Genomic DNA, 14,896 nt, shown 5'->3' on the forward strand with positions numbered 1-14,896 from the left:
TTTTAAAGAAATGAGGCCACTAAATAATTTTCTTTAAAAACAACAACAAAAGTGCACCCAAGGCAGCATCAAATAATAATTCAATCCACACACGTGCTTCATAGTGCTGAAGGTAGTTATACAATGTTCGGTTACTCTTGTGAAACAACTTCATAATCTCATATCAGTTCCTAAAGAATAAGCACCTGTCCCACAAACACTCACTAGATTTTTATCATTTAACGCTTTCTGTGCAGAATTTCAACCACAGAAATGTTTTACAGAGACAACCAGACCAATTCCACTGTGAGCCAAAGAGCAGCCATGAAATCCATTGGACAACCTGAGATGGATACCATCAGCCCAGTATATGGTGATTTAGGAACTAGAGCTCACGACTACAGAGAACATCACCTTATAATACAAGCTAATTGCTATCTCTCTTGGAGCATATACACGTACAATATCCTGGGGATATTTACTTTTCGAAGCTAAGAGACCTCCTGGAGGAATTAACAGCTATCTTAAGTTTCTGAGTAAGAACTCTATTTTTGTTTAATTAATCATTTTAAATATATAATACATGTTGACTTTTTTTGCATAATGAAAAAGAAGAAAAAGAAATGTGTCTTCATCTACCTATTTCACACAGACTCAAAAATACTGATCAAATGCTAGTTTTTGGGTCTTCACTTTTTTAAATTTGAACTTGTGACCTAAATAATAGGGAAATCTATTGGATAATTTTTAAACAAGACACATTATCATACTAGGTTTTCTCCCCTAACTAGACTGCTGCTGAAGAAAACTGTTTCTGAGGTTCCAGTCAAAAAGTAGTGATGTTCTATCCACACATTAGTGATTCCAAAATTCTCCATTATGAACAATATTTATCAAAAACAGCCCACTATCAGATGAAAGATGTGCCTTATCTTTTCTTGTCAACTAAAGCATTATTCACTGAAAGTTTCTTTCATATCTGTTTCAGGGGTTTCAGTGTCATTTTAAATTGCAAATCAATCATAGATCATGCAAGCCCTACTTCTGTAGAAGAGATTAACGCTCTGGCTAAAATTGTTTACAAAGCCATTTGTAAACCTTCTGCTGATGCAGATGAGGCAAGTTTACCAGTTTAACATTGTTGATCCCAGAGAAAGCCTTAAGCAATGACTTCAGAGGGCAAAAAAATTTGTTCATTTATCATTATTGTCATGGGCTTTCGCAAATGATAACAATTTGTCTTCATCCTATTTTTAGACAATGAGCCACAATAGAGTCCAGAAAGCCATTTTGCCAGATGGGAGAAGGTGCTTTCATTGCAAAATGTTGTCTTTTCTTTTCCTGCCCTATAAAATTGGCTTAAGTGAGAACCAAGGATATGTTTTAATGTCAGGTTTCCCAGTAGACATGATGACATACAATAACAGCACACAGTGCCTGGACAGCACGTTGTCCAAATATATTGCATTTTTAAACACATGAATAGCCTTTGTTGTACATTTTGCCAGAAAAACTGCAATATTAACTGCAAGTTAACACAGAGAATTCTCATAGAATGATAGTTGTCATAGAATTATTATTAAACTTATAAGTGATACTTAGATTTAATAACAATTCTTCACTTTGCATTTTTGAAAAGACAAAATATTCTGTGTTGAACCGAACAAAAAATACTACAGAACAGAACTACAAATTAAGCATTTATACAGAATTGTCATGTGAATTCTGTTCATCTCAGCTTTAGTGATTATCAAATGACAAACCCTGTGCCCCTGGGCACAGACATGTTGAGCCCCTGGGAGCAAAGACAGTTGTGTCTGTGCCGTGGGACAGGACAATTAAAGTCTGGGAGGCTTTCCTCCCTTTTAGTGCTGGGGTAGATCTGTATATCTGTCCCACTGACAGGTGGGACACACATGGGGTTATGAAGCAACTTAGGAAGCCTCTAAAGTAACTCCCCCACAAAGAATAAATCTCCAAGGACTAAACCCAGAAGCACTGGGTTTTGCTCTTGCAACCTTTAGTCATCAGCTGCATTTAGGGCTGATGTGCCCCTCTATTCTGGTTCAATGCAGTTTATCAAAGAAAAACCCTTTCAATTGAGGTTTTGTTCCATTTACCTTGATCTGACCCTATGGAAACTTTGTAAACAGAAAAAACAGTTACAAACACCTTTTTCCTCTAGACTGCACCACTTTCAATATGCTGCTGTTCTTCAGTCATTTTAATAGTAATTTGCTAAAAAAAATACATAATTATGTCCACCTGCAGAAACACAAAACAGAAAGGATGTTTCTTAACCTCTGATGAAATGTTGCTTTTAGAACAGTATTTCCCATTTGTATCCCAAAATTAATCTATCATTCATAGCTTTCCACTGCTTTCCCGTCTCTATAATTGCACAACAGTAGTTTGTTTCTAAGCTTTTAGCACAGATTAATTGTTTGAATCTAAGTTTACCCTTAAGAAATAAATAAAATTTTGGAAAAAAAAAATCAAATGCACTCAAATATTCCTTTCTGTACTGTTGTTATCTTGGTAGTGATCTTCAAAGCAATAGTATAGTCAGTCATCCACTCCGTGTTTTTATAACTAGGGGAAGATGGGCATGATCAAGTCATATAATAGCACAGCATAAGTGATGTTAATCACCAGCCCCTCACATTGTCTCTCTGGATCTCCCCATATACTGAAAATGTCCATCTGCCACAGTGAAAATCCTTTGTAATTATAAAAAATACATATTCTTGTACTGCAAAAGTAGTAACAGTTCTGCAAAAGGGCATGACTGAATACTCTGATATAGATAAAAAAAAGTCTTGAACATTACTTGATATAAAATACCATGATCATAATTGGGCAGTAGGATTCTCTGTTGACAAAACTGTGTCATAGAAGTTGCGGCTTTTTGTTTCTGTGTTTAACTTTTTCATTATGTAGTTTTCAGCCTCAGCAGCAAAATACTTAATTGCATCTATGCCAGGTGTTTCATTAATCCTGTTAGCTGTTAGACAAACCCTGCAGGAAAACAGAAGACAACAGCCTCTGCTTACTCTCCCCAGCCCCTGCTTGCCTCCTCCCCCTCTATTTCCCTACAGGAACTGACTGATGGCACAGCCAGTTTGTTGAACTTGAAGGCTGAAACCATAGAAAAGCCCATGCTTAGTCAGGAAACGTGGAAAACCAGCAGAGGTAAGTAAGTAAACTTTTTTCTTGCTGAGATTTAAGACAAAAATGTATAAATACCTGTGAGTTGGAGCCAACCACTTTTGGAGATGGGCAGAGCTAGTCTAAGTGGGCATAGTATTGAGTGTTTAACCTTCACATTGAAACAAAAGTTCTTACTGCTAATACTGCCTAAAGACTAGGCTTTGTGGAGTGGAGATAGGAAAGTCAGGAGAGGTTTAGGAAATGAGCAGTTGTACTTTTTCAGGCATTATTTGTTCTGCTTGATCAAATAGCCTTTTGTGAACCAACATCTTTGTTCACTGTAGGAGCTGAGAAAAGATATGGGAGAGTTATCTTGAATACAGGAGAAACCTTTTTAAACTCAGTCTAAAGGACCCATGCAGTATAAGAATCTGTATCCTAACTGCAGTCTGGGAAATTAATTTCTAATACCAGAATATTTTTTGGCTCATTTTGCTCTTGGTAAACTTTTGTTTGTGTGTGTCTTAAGCTTAATTCTTTTAAGTGCTATTAGAGGCTTTACTTAAAATTCACTTGTCACATTCCCATAATTACGTATTGCTCAGGCTGGCAACCACAGAACAGCATGTAGCATAAGAGTATCCCTCTAGAATCCAACCAGAATCAAATCAAAAGCTCACAACTCAAAGACAAAATTGTAACTAGATAACAAAAGACAAAGACTGATCTAAAGAAGAAAAATATATATAGTAGGCATATAAAAGCTAAAGATTAACCATAGTCCCGACTATAATATGCCAGGAACACTGTCCTTCCTTCCCACAGAACAGATATATGACTTGTATTTCATCACTGCACTACAGCAAACCTTATGCAATGAACCCACTAAGAGGTGGGATCCGTTGGTGTTTGCACGCTTTCCCTCCAAGAATGAATATGAAAAGATCTGTAAGTACCTCAAAGTACTATATGGACTCAATGAAACAGAGCTAGTAAGTCCATACACTATGAACACTAGGAATAATTTCTTCTGAATTTGCACAAAGCCTAAGGCAGAAAATTAGCTTCCAAACTATTTGGAGAAGTTTGATCAGTTTTTTACAATGTACAAGAAAAAGTTCAAGATCCCAGGGATCAAATGCTTTACTATACTACGTAGATACTACGTAGAAAGCTTGGGTACAGGCATGGGTTTCTTATCCTTTCTTCCTTTTTATTTCCCATGGTTAAATACTCTATCTGCAGTCATCTTGCTCTAAGGCTAAATCCAAGTCTGCAAGGGATGATGAAGGGTGTATTATAGCTGCATTGTACTGTCTTTGCCGGGAATTGAGAATGATGTATTTGGGATTCAGCTGGTGTATTTACAGTAGTTTTAGTGACCCATAAAACATTGGATCTATATTTTGAAATATTTACAAGAGTAGCAGTCAACAGTTCTCTATCTACAATACTTTTTAATACTTCTATCTCCTCCTTTCTTGTCACACTTTTTCATCCTACTTTCTTTGTTGTTTATCAGCTCTGGTATTATATTTTGATTGTGTTACAATACTAATGACTAATAGAGCATTCACAAATGTGCTCCATATATATATAAATCAATATATAAAATAATTATATTATATAGAAATTATATAAAAATTAAAATAATAAATAACAAAGCTTTGAGAATTTTGAAAAACCTTACAGTAAATTTACACTGTATGCAGAACAACTTCGCTGATAAGCTAGCTACTCCATGGCACTTCTCCTCAGTGAAAGCAAGGCTGTATAAGAAGTCATTTGCTCCCATTTTCAGAACAGAGACACTTAGCCAGGACCAGATTCCACCTATCTGGCTGCACCCAGGTTCTGACCAGATAAGCCATGAGCCAAAGAAAAAAGCTAAAGAGAAAAATCTCTCTTTGTTCTGTCTCATTTCTAATCCAAGGAATGATTAATTATGTAGTTATTTAACCGGCTCTTTAGGAGCATGGCCATTCTGGTCCTACACACAGTGTCATATATCCACACTGCACCACAGTAACGCTGTGCAAACATAATCAATCCCAGCAGTGCCAGAAGCTCTGGCTCAGCGGAGTATGGGAAGATGCAATATATCCTTCTTCCCATTAAAGGCTACATCCTGAAGCCTCTTCAACTTAAATGTCTCTAGCCTACCAGAGGTCCTGTGGTCCAGTTAGAGGTGGGATTATTGATGACGATGCCATCAAAGAAAGGGAGAGAGATGACATAAAAGAAAATTTTCACTTTTGGCTTGGAATTAAATGAGTCAATTAATTTTTCATTCCGAAGTTTTTTGTAAAGACAAATTCCTGAACTAGGAATAAAAGCAACAATCACTCTCCACAACCACCTCCCACTCTGAAACGTAATTTATTTACATAAACTGGGTTCAGTAATCTACCTACTTGAACTTGTCTAAAAAACATGCCTTAGTTTCCAGGCTAAATATTATATGGAATAAAATTCCAGGACAAAAATGAGGTAAAATGATTCCCTTGAACCAAATATTGAAGTAGCTTTCCATAAGCTTGCTATCAGTAGCAGCAGGAAAATATTCCAGCTCAGCTAAGTAGATAAAGAAGAGATAGGAAATACAAATGAGAGGCTGAACTTAAATTTCAAGCATATATTCTCCCTACATGGCCTCAAAGTAAAAGATGCACTACTGAAAGGTTGCCCAGTGAGAGAAAACAGCAAGAACAGTTTGCCATTTTTATTTCATGGGCCTTTTTGTTTTTCTCCTCCTGAGTTATGCAGTAATCTTGAAGTGGCTGGAATAGAAGGAATCAGAGATTGCCTGGATGTTACCAAAAGACAAGGCCAATATTTTGTGTTTTTTTTTTCCTTTTAAATTCTTCTAAACTGTTGCTGTTTAACTAAACCATTCACAAATGTACTTTAATTTGGATAATTCAGCATCAAGTCTTGACAGTTCTTATCAGTTATATGTCCACATTAGCCAGCCCTACCTGTACCCAGGATATATATGTAAATGGGTTTATGGTTTCCCACATTGGCTGCTACAGATTTATAACAGATCCTATATAAAGTCACACTTGTAATCATACAGACATCACTGAATAAGAGAACGAGAGCCCCTTCAGGAGCAGGGCAGAGTCAGATCACCTCGATCCCTTCCAGTGCCAGGTTGTTTGTGCTGGCTGGAGACACGAACAGCACAGGACAGTGGGTGGCAATGGGCAGCAGCCATTCTTGCTTGCATACCAACGGAGCAAGTACAAGAAAGATGAAAAACAGCTCTTGTGCCACTTTCCTCTAGCACTACGGCCAGGTGCAGCAACAATCTGCTTCCAAATGGTCAACAGTGACTCAACCAAGCGTACTTAGCCACAGCTAAATTGAGAGATTTGGCTTAAAAATGCTACGAATGTCTAGAAGTAATAAATACTGTGTCTGCGTGGAGAGGGAGGCTGTACACTCCTGGAAGTTGGATTCTTTACAGTTTACCTTTTCGAGATGTTGTTATCAACCACAAGGAGCCTGAAACTTCCATTCATGCAACAAGACATCTCAAACCTCTTATAGAGTCACCCCTCCAAAGCCACGGCTTGGAGATGAGCAGCTGCTATCACAACATTCCTGATGCTGTCGTGAGAGGTAGCAGTCCTGCCAGTGGTGGCTGACAACTGTTTTAAAGCTGTATAATTATTTAGGGCAGGCAAGCCCTCAGGGAATGCCTTGAAGGAATGAAGAATCTTTTACTCTTGCTTGCAGTTTTTTTTCCAAGACAGAAACACTGAGAAATAGGGAGTCAGGGTATGTTTATAGTAGCGATTACGCTCTCTGTGCTGCATTATAAAACTTTTGAGATCCTGATTAAACATTTTATCTACAAGATTGTATCTGTGCTGAGCCAAATTATTTAATTGCACAGCTATCCCCAATTATCCAGCAACGTGGATTATTATAAAACCATTAAAAGTGTTACTCTTATGACAGCGACGGCAAATGTCCACTTTGAGACCAAATAGCAAATAATGCTTATACAGCAATTTCCACACAAATATCTAAAGCTTTTTTAAAAATAAAATGAACCAAACAAGAGACAAGAAATTACAGATAAGCAAAAAGATTGAGAAAAACTAAGCAAGTCAGCTAAGGCCTCATATCGCATTAGTAACAAAGCCCAACAAGCCTTCATCTTCTGCTCTGGACCACAGGAGCATCTAGAATAAAAATAAGATATTGATTTTGAATATATTTAGTGGTTAAAAACAAAAGTAGCCTTAATTATTGTGAATCAGTTTTTAAAAGCAAATGCAACTTGCACATCCATGATAGTTAGAATGTAATCACGCTACTGAAACGCATAAGCAACAAAAACCTCAAAATGCATATGTGTAGCATTTAAAGGAATTAGATTACAAAATGATCTGTGCATTTTATGAGATGCTCATTTGATGCAACTTACAAAATATCAGACCAGCACACTCAAAAATGTTTGCATATATACAAATCTAAATAAAAAAGATGAGTAGGCAAGTAATTGAAAATGCAGCTTCTCTGTATTCTATTACTGTTTCATCACACTACTTTTCTTTTCTTTTCCTTTCTTTCTTTTCCTTTCTTTTCTTTTCCTTTCTTTCTTTTCCTTTCTTTCTTTTCCTTTCTTTTCTTTTCCTTTCTTTCTTTTCCTTTCTTTCTTTTCCTTTCTTTCTTTTCCTTTCTTTCTTTTCCTTTCTTTCTTTTCCTTTCTTTCTTTTCCTTTCTTTCTTTTCCTTTCTTTTCTTTTTCTTTTTTATTAAATAAAAGCTAGATAAAATCCAAAAGATTTACCACAAAAGATTATGGCAGTTCTGGACTTGAACAATGTTACAGCATCCCTTTTAAAGTTAAATCATACTTGACTATAGTTATAACAGCGTCCATAAAAATACAAACAACATGAGGGTAGTTCAGCTGCTGAATGCCCAGTGATTGTGCTTTTTATTGCCATGGACAAGAGCACAATTCATATACTGACCCCATTTTCCCAATTCCCCAAGTTTCATTCTGTCAGGATTTGGAGATGATATGAAATTTATACTTAGAACTGTAACCAAAGGAGGGAAACTGCAAGGGCTGCCAGTACCAAATGCTTGAAGAGTCAGAGGAATGCTGGTGTAGCCCAGCTCCTGTGCTCTCTGCTGAGGAGCACTGTGGTGGTATAGGATCTCTTGGAGAGCTTCTACCAGAGGCACTGCGCTATTCTCTGGTGCAGTCACTCCGTAGTACCAAAGCCTGACTAAGAAATTACTGCTTTTTGTTTTAGAGAAATGAGGATTTGCATTTTAGCGGCTATGTATGTCCTGCAAATCAAAGGACATCTAAGAGGAAGGACGAAGAAAAAAGAGCACAGTCTTCATCAGCCCTCATCCCCTGACCTAAGAAATGGGAGATGGTGAGCCAAGCTCCTGCAGGAGTAGAGCAGAAAAAGGACAGAAGGTGATGAGGGAGGACTGAGAGAAATTTGTGTACAGTGTACAGTGGAAATTTGGCAGTCAGCTGAAGTTATTATGGTACAAAAGTTGGAAGAGAGAGGAGAGAGGGTTGAAGAGGAAGTTTGAAAGTGTTGGAGTAGAAGGTAGGCAGAATACCACAGAGGAAATGTTACTACCACAGGAGGAGGTATAAGGAGAACAAGAATAAAATCCATAAATCACAGATTGCATCAGTTTTGTTGCTCGTGGAACAATTGGTTTACATATTAAACACTGGCTGGTAGTAAAATTGCTATAAGCAAGTGATAGATAATAACAGCACAATAACATGAATAACAAAGATTACACAAAATAAGAGAAACAGAAAAATCATTAGGCATCTGATCCCTAGCAGAGAAAAAAGAGCAATTTATAAAAGCTTCAAAAATATTCACATTTGGAAAGAAACACAAGTTTTCTTACTCATATTTCCATACTCTTCTCGTTAAAATGAAAGCAGATCAATAATACACTGTTTCCTATGCAAGAACAAAGAAAACATTTAAAACAATTTTTTGCAAAGATGCAGATTGTGCTCACTCTCCATTATTAACAGTTCAAGGGCAGATTCAGCTGAGCTTTAAATGTAATTAAAAAATGATTTCAAACAGCACTACAAGCACTGTATAGTAATCGAGGATAAAAAACATGGGTGATAAGTGTCCCATGTTATTGCTGTTAGAGTTCATATATGATGCATTTCTGTGACTAGATTATCAGAGCACAGCTGACAATCTGTACTTATAAAACTAAACAAGATGTCTCAAAAAGAAGTGAAATATTAAATTCTGTGCTATCAGCCAGCTACGCTGTGTGCACATATACTATCATTTCTATAAATCTGTATTTCCACATACAACCCTTACCAAACCAGACTCTCTGCAGTGTCTGGAAAAAGGAGAAAATCCTTTGATCTTTTAAGAAAAGTTTCAAAAGGACTGAGGAATATATTAAAGTCCATCAAGAAATGGATGAATAGTCTTGTTGCAGATTATCAGCCTTTCACCTGCAGCACTTACTTACCCTTCTTGTTAAAGATTTGTTTTATTTTCCTACAGCAATACACTATATTACAACTTAAAATTCATATTCACCTGAAGAAAGCTGTGACATGCCTACCAAAAGAGACATACACTGCTTAACCTAAATTGACCCTTTTTTCCTTCTGTTCTAATAGATCTTTTTTCTTTTTGTCACTCAAAATGAGTGTCTGATGTACGAGCATAAATTGTTAAAAGCAGTTTTAGGTAAAGGAAGAGAGAGTGAAGTGGAGTTTTCTCACAAAAGCCAACCTCAATTTATGTCAAAGAGGGTTAAAAGACCTTGGGATTAAAGCAATAAACTTGCTGCTGTCAAAGCTAAAACCCGCTAACAATTTAGTGCCAAACGCATGTTGTTCAATATCATTTCATATTATATTATGTCACAAGTAGGTGACAGTTCCACATCAGGCTGACAGGGCTGATTTACTCTGAAGAATTCATCGACATTTTGCAGAGTCAAAGCTGACTTCATTTTATTTGGATGCAGGGTGGGAAATCTGTCTGTGCTGGAGCTGGAGGACGCGGCTGGACAGCACAGCCCTTGGACAGCAGACCACAGGACCCCAGGCCCTCCCACACAGCAGCAGACAAAGGCTGCAGGCTGCCTCCCTTCCCTGCCCTCGCTGCACTGAACCCAGTGATCTCTGGCAAAGCAACAACAGACCAGGGCTTGTTTCCCTTGCTGACCTGGAGCAGCACAAACTTCCATGTCTGTGCACTTTTGTGCCGCTGCATTTTGGGGTGGGATTTGCCTTATTGCAATTTTTAAAGTAGCTCTTTTCAATATCTGATAATATTTTCTCCCCAAATTCAAGCTTTATATGCTTCTCCAAAATATATCTAAAATATATCTATAGCTAATATATCCAATTATATCTAAAAAGAAGTCTCTGCCTGCTTATACTTTAACAGAGAGAGATAACTTTTTTTTCCAGGATATTAATTGGATACCAAGGTCAACTGTGATTGAGATCTTTCTTAGGCCAATGCAAAGATTTCCTCACACAAAGGTGTCTGGTGTGAGATACTCCCAGATGGCTTTTTTAATATGGGTTCCAATTCAGATTTCTCCTGGGACTTGAAGAGAACTCTGAGTAAACATATGTTTTGTTGTGTCTCATGCAAATCTAATTGATTTGACTTCCCTGTCAAGGTGTTAAGGTTTATTCAAACAGGGAGTCCCTTTTCTTCTCCAAAATCCAGTGCATTCTTCTAGTCATGTTAACCCTTGTGCCACGCTCATTTCTTCCTGCTATTGGATATTACTCCAGATCAGGAATTACAGCTCTGCACCTGGGAAAACCTGCTATACTTAAGTAGTCTTGTTATATGCAAGAAAAACAATACTTCTCTCTTCTTTCTGCTTTTTTTTTTTTGTGAATAAAATTTTCAGTTTGTTCTTACCCTTACTTCTGCAAAAATGTAGTAAAATTTGTGGTCTTCAAAAGACACACATCTCCATTTTCTCCATCTAACACAGGAGGTACATTAGTGCCTGGCCATTAACTTCTGTAAACCTCTTCCTGCTGTTTCTGTGGGATTCCTTGGGCAGAGTTTTCTGTTCATCATGAAAAAGGTTGTGTGGAACGGCCCACTGTGTGTAAGCGGTTCCATCACCCAAGAGTGCCCTCTGCTAACCGAATACCAGGCAGCACAGGAGTTGCCTTGTCTGTTATGCAAAAGCACTGCCAGGGAGCAGAACTTCTGGTGAATTGTTAGACGGATTAGTGGATGGTAAATCTTATCTGACACTTAAAGCACTTTGAGGTAAATTTAGTGTTCACCTGCCCTGAAGTGTACAGCATGAATATGCTTCTACATATCTATTCCTGTTCAAACGAGTAGCTCTAATGACTGGAGGACAAACAATACCTGGCACAAAGAGATCGTTCAGGCAAAATAATGAAAAGGGAACAGACAAACATGCATCCTGGCTTTAAGCCTTTGCTGTTCTCTCACACTGAATCATGAATTCCATTATTTCTCATCCCGATATAGGCATACTCTCTTTAACTTACAAATTCTGCTAGCATGACTAAATTCTAGTGTACTTTGGATTTTAATATGTCCGAGCTCCATTTTCTGTGGCCCCAGCATGTGCCAAGCAAACACAAGCATGCATCCTTGCTACACTGGATGCAAGGCCTTAGGAATCCCTAGATCCAGTGAGAACTCTCCAGGAGAATAAAGACATTTCTGAAACCTACTCCTCACAGAGGTTCTTCCAGTGCACAGTGGTGCACAGGCAAGTCAAACCACCACGGATCCCACAGCTGCTGCATCACCGACATCTTCAAGCAGCACAGCCAAAGGGAGGGAGGGAACGCAAGCCTTGATACGAGCTGAGACTGCACTCACTGCCTGCCAAAGGCAGAGAACTGGTGAGGACATGAGAGCTGCGTGTTGAGGCACCCTGTCCTTTCTGCTCAGCTCTAATTGAGCATGCTCTTGCCCTCAGTCGCCTATGCCTCTATGACACAGAGCAAAATGATTTGTCATGTCTCTTTCAAGTGGGAAGTACTGCAGCCTTTCTCTCAATGCAGGCTGTGACCTTTCAATTTATGCTATCAGTTTACTCAGTGCTTGCTCTGTGGTTCATGATTAACTTGAAAGAGTTAGATCACACTCTCTCCAGGTCGTCAGGAAGGAATTCTGTTGACTGTTAGAAATCCCTCATGCAATAAAAGAGCACATAGTATGGCTGTATAAGCCATCTTTCAAAGTTACTTCTCTTCAGTAATGAGGTAGCAATTCTTATCCAAAAGCTCCTAAAAATATTTCTAGTCATATTTTTCTTTTTTTCTTTAGGGTACTATTTATGAGAAGATGCCATGCAGAACAGCCACCTAGTTATTAATAAATATACCTTCACTTTCACAAAGACCACTCTTTATTAAGGGGTCTCATGGCTCTCAAACATTAATTAAACATTCTCATAGAAGTTCATACAAGATGCATTTCAATTCCAACTATAAAGGGTAAACTGAGATAAAGAGGTCAAGAATTACTCACCTTAGCCATGAGCGACTGACAGACTACAGAAACTTCTCCCTCCTCCTGTAACCACAATAGTGCAAATGACATAATGTATTCTGGAAAATAGAAGAAAAAATAAGTGTTTCATAAATCAAAAGAATAGCATTCATTTTTGAAAAGCTCATCTGCTTACTTTCCCCATTTGCTTTTAGGAAAAAAAAAAAAAACATTTGGGATTTCCTTCATCTTCACAGTTACCCTAGGAGATGGACATATTGAGAAGTAAGAGCTGGACAGAAGAGTAGCATCTCCAGCTGCCACTGGAAGAGCACTGTCTGAGCCAAGAGATTATTTACATTTTTTATTATTAACCATACTTCTGCACTTAAAAACTGCTTGTTAAGAGAAGTAGGGAGGCTGGGAAGAGAAAACAAGTCCTCTACTTGGTCCTCCAGTTTTTCCAGTCATGATTTCTCCTGACACTGGGGAGAGGTTATTTCACACTTCTCACTGAATGCAGAAACTAACAAATACCTCTGTTTGGGACCTACTCTTAACAGAAATTTTTAAAGGTCTTACATTTTTTTCAGATAGCTTTTTAGTTGTCCACAAGGTATACATCTTCCTTCATGTGACAATGAGTGCCAGACAACAGAAAATCTCTCTTGCTCCAACATATGTACGTTGCAAACAGAATTAACAGCAAAACTTTCAAAAGATATCCCAAACTCATTTTGCACACTCAAAGGATCGATCTGTAGCACCTTCCAACATAAGTGATTTTAACTAAAGCAGTAGATTTGATGACATCACTTTTACTTGTTTTCCTTTCTAGTAAGAAGAGGGGAAATTCAGAAGTGAGCTGACTACAGAGATTAAATAGATAAAACAAACCAAAAGTTTTTAAGAACTGACTCTGAGGCTCTCAAAGAGAAGTGCATGTAACCTTATACAGATGTATCACAAGATCTTTAACTTTCAGCTCCTTACAGTTTCGTAATGACTTTACAAGCCTACGTTACAGCTCACCTCACCATGGGAGGATCTGACATAATTGCTCTCACTGTGCTACCTACCTTGCCCAAACATCATAAAAAATTTTTATCACTCTGCATTCAGGTCTTTGAGACCCCTCTATCTGTGGTCTATTAACTGCTGGTACCACTGATAAATACTTAGGTCCCTTTATGCAGCTCTTTATCGCTTCTCAAGGAAAAGATAAAGAAGTAAAGATGTTGAGCTCAACCGAACCTGCTTCTGTCTTTGAGTTTTCCAGAGCCTTTAAAACTCACCCAGTGGTCTAGGGCTTTCTGGACACCCCTGGATGTGTGGACAAGATGGGAACAAATGACATGTTCTCTCTCAACCTCACTGTTGTCCACATAGGTAATATATTAATTAAAGCAGAAGGACAACAATTTATATCAGACAAAGACCATTGTCCATGGACCACAAAACTGGAAATTCAGAGAAGAAAGCTCACCAACTTTAAGAATTATATTTTGGTTTTTAGCACCACAGGGGTCAGCTCGGCACTCACATTTTACATTTTTTTAGACAAAATATCTTCATGGGTAATTCTTCAGTTGAGCAAAGTAACGGGAGTTATTCAGGAACATTCCATGTCTGAAAAATAACTTTCAATGTTTGCAGTTCCATGTAAAATTTGAGAGAATAAAAAAATTACTTGATGCATTGTGGGTGTTCCTATTGTCCTCACTTTTAAATTATTCTTTTTCTTTTTATAATAATACCCATCTAATGGTATTACTGTAGCTCCTTGTCCGGAGATCCCTTTGGAAGCTTTCTGACTACCTAACAACATTTTTCAATTTCCCTGCTTATGAATATACATCTTCAGCCCAGAGATGAGAATTTGCTAATGGACCACAACTGAAACCTCTTCCTTCCAGGATTCCCACATGCAGAATTTTACATAGGCTGGTTCAAAATCTAGACTATTTACAACGCTTTGTGCTAAAAACAAGATGCATTTGACAACAAAAAAATATTTTGAAGTACATATTTACTTTGAGAACAAAAGAGAAGAAAATATATCAGATGACATGCTATCATAACATTAATGTGCATGCACTGTCAAGTGGATAAAAACTAGCATGTGTAAAAATGTGGCTGCCTCCTGAATTACGTTCATTTTCAGCTGCACAGTGAAGGACAAATGGGCAGTGATAGGAAATGGAAAACATACACAGAGACATACCTGTCTACTGTTTTTGAGGTCACGCCACTTTGCCTACA

The 14,896-nt window shown here is 37.8% G+C and overlaps 1 long non-coding RNA gene across 1 annotated transcript; it reads left to right on the top strand.

The window, feature by feature from the left end:
• Positions 1 to 27: 27 nt before the first annotated feature.
• On the top strand, positions 28 to 10,877 carry LOC104912934. Its single transcript, XR_795019.3, has 3 exons — positions 28 to 515; positions 3,042 to 3,171; positions 10,149 to 10,877. It is a non-coding gene; the product is annotated as an uncharacterized LOC104912934 (long non-coding RNA).
• Positions 10,878 to 14,896: the final 4,019 nt, after the last annotated feature.

The sequence above is a fragment of the Meleagris gallopavo genome, chromosome 13 (genome assembly GCF_000146605.3).
Source record: "Meleagris gallopavo isolate NT-WF06-2002-E0010 breed Aviagen turkey brand Nicholas breeding stock chromosome 13, Turkey_5.1, whole genome shotgun sequence".
Lineage (NCBI taxonomy): Eukaryota > Metazoa > Chordata > Aves > Galliformes > Phasianidae > Meleagris > Meleagris gallopavo.